Source organism: Telopea speciosissima, chromosome 5, assembly GCF_018873765.1.
Source record: "Telopea speciosissima isolate NSW1024214 ecotype Mountain lineage chromosome 5, Tspe_v1, whole genome shotgun sequence".
Lineage (NCBI taxonomy): Eukaryota > Viridiplantae > Streptophyta > Magnoliopsida > Proteales > Proteaceae > Telopea > Telopea speciosissima.
The window spans coordinates 35,856,218-35,862,217 of NC_057920.1; positions in this window are offsets into that span (position 1 = coordinate 35,856,218).

Genomic DNA, 6,000 nt, shown 5'->3' on the forward strand with positions numbered 1-6,000 from the left:
TAATACTTATGGGTTTGAACTGTACAACCCCCGCTTCTTTGCACGTCAATTTGGTTTGCGCCAGATGATCCCCTGTCCCAACTTCTATTCAGTTATAGACTGTGAATTTGAAAGATCAGTTTACTCGAAGGTGGCCATCCTTCTCCACACCTAGGCCTTGAATGCTCTAGTCCTCTCTAAGTTTGATCTGTAGTACTTCCTCCTGGAGCCGACAATGACCAAAGACTTCACAGCCTGGTGGGGTGAGTACTTCGCCTCTCTGCTTCCATTCCGGTCTTGCCCTAAAGGCAGCAAACGTCCTCCATCGGCCTCAGGCACTGCTAGTCATCAATCAACTGCCTCCAAGTGGAAGAAAGTGACAGCCTCCCAGCCAGCCACGGGTAAGTTTTACGCCTAGTCCCCTTTTCCTTAGCACCCCCACCCGCTTTTGGACTGACACCTCTTATGGCCGCAACCAAGTCCTCAGCCCGACTAACCTCCTCAGCCCAATCAACGCGGAGCAATGACGGTCTATCACCAGACAACCCTGAAGAGTCGGATGAAGAAGAGGAACCCCCTCCAGTCAGCAAGAAATCTAAGAGTCTCAGCCCGACGAAAGCCTTCCCTCTCTGGGCTGCACTTCCTCGCATGTTTTCATATGGTCAGGCTATAAGTACCAAGCCTCCCAACCCAATTGCACCTCCTCCAGCTACTATGAAAGACCATACACGATCGGGCATGTGCCTGAAGAAGGCCATATCAAGTCAGACTGCCCAGGTTGTTGTCACCAGCTCCTCCACCTCTGGGTCTGCTTCTTCCTCCCACCATGAATCAGAGGGTAGCTCCAAGGAACAAGTAGAAGAAGAAGGAGACAGCAATGGTGATGCCCCTGGTGGTTATGGAGAGATCGAGCCTAATGGGTCCAAAACCCCGATACATGACCCGGAGCCTCCGTCCTCCCCAGACCTTGCTATTCCTGCAGTGACCCCTACGGTATGCCTCTTAACTCCATCACTCCCTCTCACGTTCTGTTGATGCTAACCCTTCCTTTCTCCTCAGGTCGTCAGCCTTGAGGCGCTTCTTACCGAGTTGAGCTCTTTCGAAGACGATAAAGACGCTGGTGCCACCTCGGGCTCTAGTCCCACCCGACAGGTGACCAAGGTGAAAGTGCTCCAGTAGTCCTTCTTTCAATCCCCTTTTTGTGAGGCCGTGGGTACCGACAACCTGACATCCATCGCTGAGGCCCTTCGGACGCAGTTGTCTTCCCCAAATCTCCCAGACCTGGCCCAGGCATAGCTTGATGGGGCCGTTGCATTTATGTTTGACGTAACTACCTCGGCACCTGTCGCTCTTCAGAACATTCAGCGCTACTAGACCCTCCTTAAGGAGATCGACACCACGGATGAGCATTTTTGGAAGTTACGAGATGGCCTAAAGAAGATGCTGGATGAGGTGAAAGAAGGAGAAGGCTGCCTAGCCCAGCTAGACTACAACATTCAGGACCTGGAGACCCAGCTCGCAGAACTTCGATTACAGAGAACCACCCTGACCCAGGACAACAAACAGAAACTCCTTGGCTCTCAGGCCCTTACTGAGGATGCAATAGTTGCCAAGGCCCAAGTTAAGGACCTGAAGTTGCTGAGATCGAGTCGTGAAGCTAATCTGGACATAGCTAAGGAATGTCTGACCGTGATGGAAAAGAAGTGGAGTGAACTGCAAGACACCACCCCCCAGGACTTTTTGAAATGGGCCTGCGCGCCTTCCCTTCCCCTGCCAAAAGAATAATGATACTTTGTTTGTCTTTTAGCTTAGTTTGTGTCCGGCCTTCTTAGGCCGTGTTTGAACTTCTTTTAGGAGTAAAGCCTACTTTTCCCTTAATTTGCGGCCTCCCTCCAATGGTGTGGTATCCTCGTGTTGTTCACCATAAATCCCAAATCGTAGGATGAAAGGCCTTTAGGAACTTGCCGTTGATCGGCATGATCTGGATGCAGCCTTCCAAGTCATGCAACCTATAAGCCCCACCCCGGAGCACCTGGTAGACTGTAAAAGGTCCTTCCTATGTTGGGGACCATTTGTCCAGCCTAGGATCCTTTGTCCCAACCAGGAGTATGGCCTTCAGGATGATGTCCCCTTCTTGGAAGTGCTTTGGGCATATCCTTTTCTTGTAAATAGCTGCAACCTTCCTCTTCTGAACCTCCATATTGTCCAGCATGGCCAAGCATTCTTCTTCTAGATCATCGAGCTCAGCCATCATTGCCTCGCTGTAAGCCATTGACGTGAGTCCCTATTGGAATGCTACCCGTGCTGATCTTACGCTAACCTCAACTGGTAACACTACATCGTGGCCGTATGTCAATGCAAAGGGCGTAGTGGCCGTACTGGTCCGCTGTGACGTCCTGAATGCCCACAATACCTCAGAAAGCATGCCTGCCCATCTTCGTGGGTTGTCATGCACAACCTTCGCTAAACATCCCTTGAGAATCTTGTTACTTGCCTCGGCCTGACCGTTACCTTGTGCGTAATATGGGGTGGAATGGGTGAACGTTATCCCTAACTTCGCTGCAAATGCCACCACCTCATCCCCAACAAAAATGCTTCTGTTGTCGCATGTAACGGTCTCTGGTAGCCCAAACCTGTGAATGATGTGGCTTTTGAGGAATTGGATGACTTCGGGCTAACTGACGCCCTTCATTGGCACAGCCTCAACCCACTTGGTGAAATAGTCCATGGCCACGATAATAAAGGAATGCCCCCGCATTGTGGGTGGGGTAATCTTCCCTATGAGGTCCATTGCCCAACCCCTGAATGGCCACGGCTTAACCACAGGGTTGAATTCTATCGTTGGCAACCGTTGCACTGGCCCATGAGTCTGACATGCCCAACACCCCTTAGCGTATTTGACGCAGTTGGTAGCATGATGCTGGATCAACCATCTCATCTTTGGCTTGGCTTAGTGCGCTCCGCAGGTGCCCTCATGAACTTCGGCCATGACCAGCGTTGCCTCATTCAGGCTGACACACTTGAGCAACAAGTCATCTTTCCCTTTCTTATAAAGTTCTTTCCCAATCAGCATGTACCCCGTCGCCCAATCCCTGATCCTTCGGTCCAACCTTGGCCCGGGGTTGCTCAAGTACTGGACAATCAATGTTCGCCAACCAGGCTACATATCCTCGATGTGGTTGACCTCTAAGTAGCTGCCATCATGGACCGTAAACCGTGTCTACCTATTGATGACGATCATCTTCTCTGCGCTGCCTTCTGGCAGATCGATGCCAGACGCTGCCTGTGCTAACCCATTCGCGGGTTGATTCCTTAATCATGGGATGTGACGCACCCCTACATCCTAGATTCCTTCGATTAGCTTCTTGGCCTGCGCAAGGTAGCCCACCAAGTATTCGCTCTTGCACCGATACTCCCTAGCCAGCTGCTTGATTACCAGTTGCGAGTCTCTGACGATTTCCACGGTGTCGGCCTTAAGGCCCAGAAGCAGGCCCAACCCCAATATGAGAGCTTCGTATTCAGCCTGGTTGTTCGAACAAGGGAAGTCGAGCCGAAAGGCTACCTGAGTCTCCGTTCCTTCTGGTGACCGCAGGATAACTCCTGCCTCGGCCGCCTGCTCGGTCTTGGACCCATTGAAGAAAAGCTTCCATGGCGTCAGGCCTAGGAGGGAGACCTCCATTACTTCTCTTTCGGCCTTGATGGGTGGGTGATCTGCCAAAAAATCTACAAGCGCTTGCCCCTTGACTGCTTTATGGGGCACATATTGGAGGGCGAACTCCGTAAGTGTGAGAGTCAATTTTCCCACCCTCCCCCTAGAAATTGGGTGTGTGAGCATGTACTTGATGACGTCGGTCTGGCAAACCACGTCCACCGTTGCCAGCAATAGATAGTACCTAAGCTTGCTGCAGGAGAAGAACAATGCCAGACAAAGCTTTTCGATCATAGGATACTTCTTCTCTACTTTCGTCAAGGCCCTGCTTAGGTAGAACACAGCCTGCTCCTTCTCGACTTCGTTATCCTGCGCGAGTAGGCTCCTTATTGAACCTTCTACCGTAGCCACGTATAGTTTTAGAGGTACTCCTTTCCTTGGAGGCATTAGGACCGGAGGCTTTATTAAGTAGGCCTTTATCTGGTTGAACGCCTCCTGGTGGGCTTCCTCCCATCTGAAGTCCTCGTCAGCCTTCAATTTTGGCAGCGGGGAGAAGACCTTTGTCCGCCTTGCGGAGTTGGCAATAAAACTCCTAAGGAAGTTCACCTGTCCCAGGAACTTGTGTAACTCCTTTTTGTTTGTAGGCGGCCTTGCCTCCTGGATGGCCTTAGCCTTATTCTTGTCTACCTCAATTCTTTTTTGATGAACCAAAAACCCCAAGAAGTTACCAGTCGTTACCCCGAAGGCACATTTCAACAGATTCATCTTCAGACCGTGACTCGTCATTCTAGAAAACACCAGCCTCAAGTGCTCCAGATGCTCATGCTCCTGCCTCGACTTGACCACAACGTCGTCAACGTAAACCTCAACAAAGGTACCAATCATGTCATGAAAAATGGTGTTCATTCCTTATTGGTAAGTGGAGCCAGTGTTCTTCAGCATCGAAAGGCTGTCTTTAGGACATCCTCTTCCGCGATGAAGATCTGATTATATCTAGTGTGGCCGTCCATAAAAGACATGATGTGGTTTTTCGAGGTTGAATCAACCAGCATGTCGGCCATTGGCATTGGGTATTCATCTTTGGGGGTGGCCTTGTTCAGGTCTCTAAAGTCAATGCACACCCTTAGTTTTCTGTTCTTCTTTATGACCGGCACTATATTCGACATCCATTCCACGTACCTGGCAGTCCTGATGAAACCTGCCTTAAATAACTGTTCGATTTCGTCCTTGATTTTTAGGACAACGTCTGGTGCCATAGCCTAGGTAGCTGTTTTATGGGTCTGTAGTTATCTTTGATGGGCAACCGATGTTCGACCAACTTTCGGTCTAAACCAGGCATCTCAGAATAGTCCCAAGTGAAACAGTCTTTAAATTCCTTCAATAAACTTACAAGAGTAGGCCACTAACATAAATAGGCCGGTGGTCCTCGACCCTTCCTAAGTCTACTTCAACTGGATAGGGCCGATGCATCCATCGTACAAGACAGCCTCTGCATGGCTAGCGTCGACCATGAACGGCCGGTTATCAGCCATCACCAACTCAATCTTCCCCTTCCGCCATAGTATTAGGAATTGGTGTAAGGACGACGGGACGCATGAATTTACGTGGATCCAGTCTCGTCCTACGAGGGTGTTGTAGTTGGCCATGGCGTCCATGATGAAGAAAGCCGTCAAGGATGTATGGTTCCCCACCTTTAGGTCGATCGGGAGTACTCCTCTTGGCCTAGTGGAGCCGCCCAGGAAATTTGTGACCTATACATCAGCGGGTAGCAAATTGGTCTCGTCTCTACCAAGACGTTTCATCATCCTCGAGGGTAAAATATTTACAGCCGCTCCATTGTCGACCAAAACCCTGGTTATTGGCTTGCTGTCCATATGAGATTGTACGTACAACGACTTCAGGTGCCGCATCATTTCATGAGTTGGCTCCTTGAATATGTCCGCCATCTTCCCTCGTGGCACTGGATTTTCGAAGGTGTACTCTAATTCTCTGGTGATGACTGTCCTAACGTTGTCTTTGGGGCCCTGTTGGTCTAGCTCACTACAGTCCGCCTTCTGCGTGGTTTGTTCTTGATTGGGTGCCAGTTCTATCCCTAATATCTTTGGATGCGAGCCTCCCTTGTCTACGTCTCCCTCCAGCTGCGTTGCCTGGCCGGGCTGATACTAGAATGTCTTTGGCAGGACATACACCATTGAGATCTATACCTGAGTCGGGATCGCGCCGAACATCATTTCAACCAACCCCTCTGATGAACCCTAAAACAAAGCTAACCAACCGGAGACTGCCATGTAGCGGGACCAGGCAAGGTAGGGTGAACACCCCCCATTTGGGCGAACCCCCCTTGGGTGAGCTCCCTCACTTGGGCGAACTCC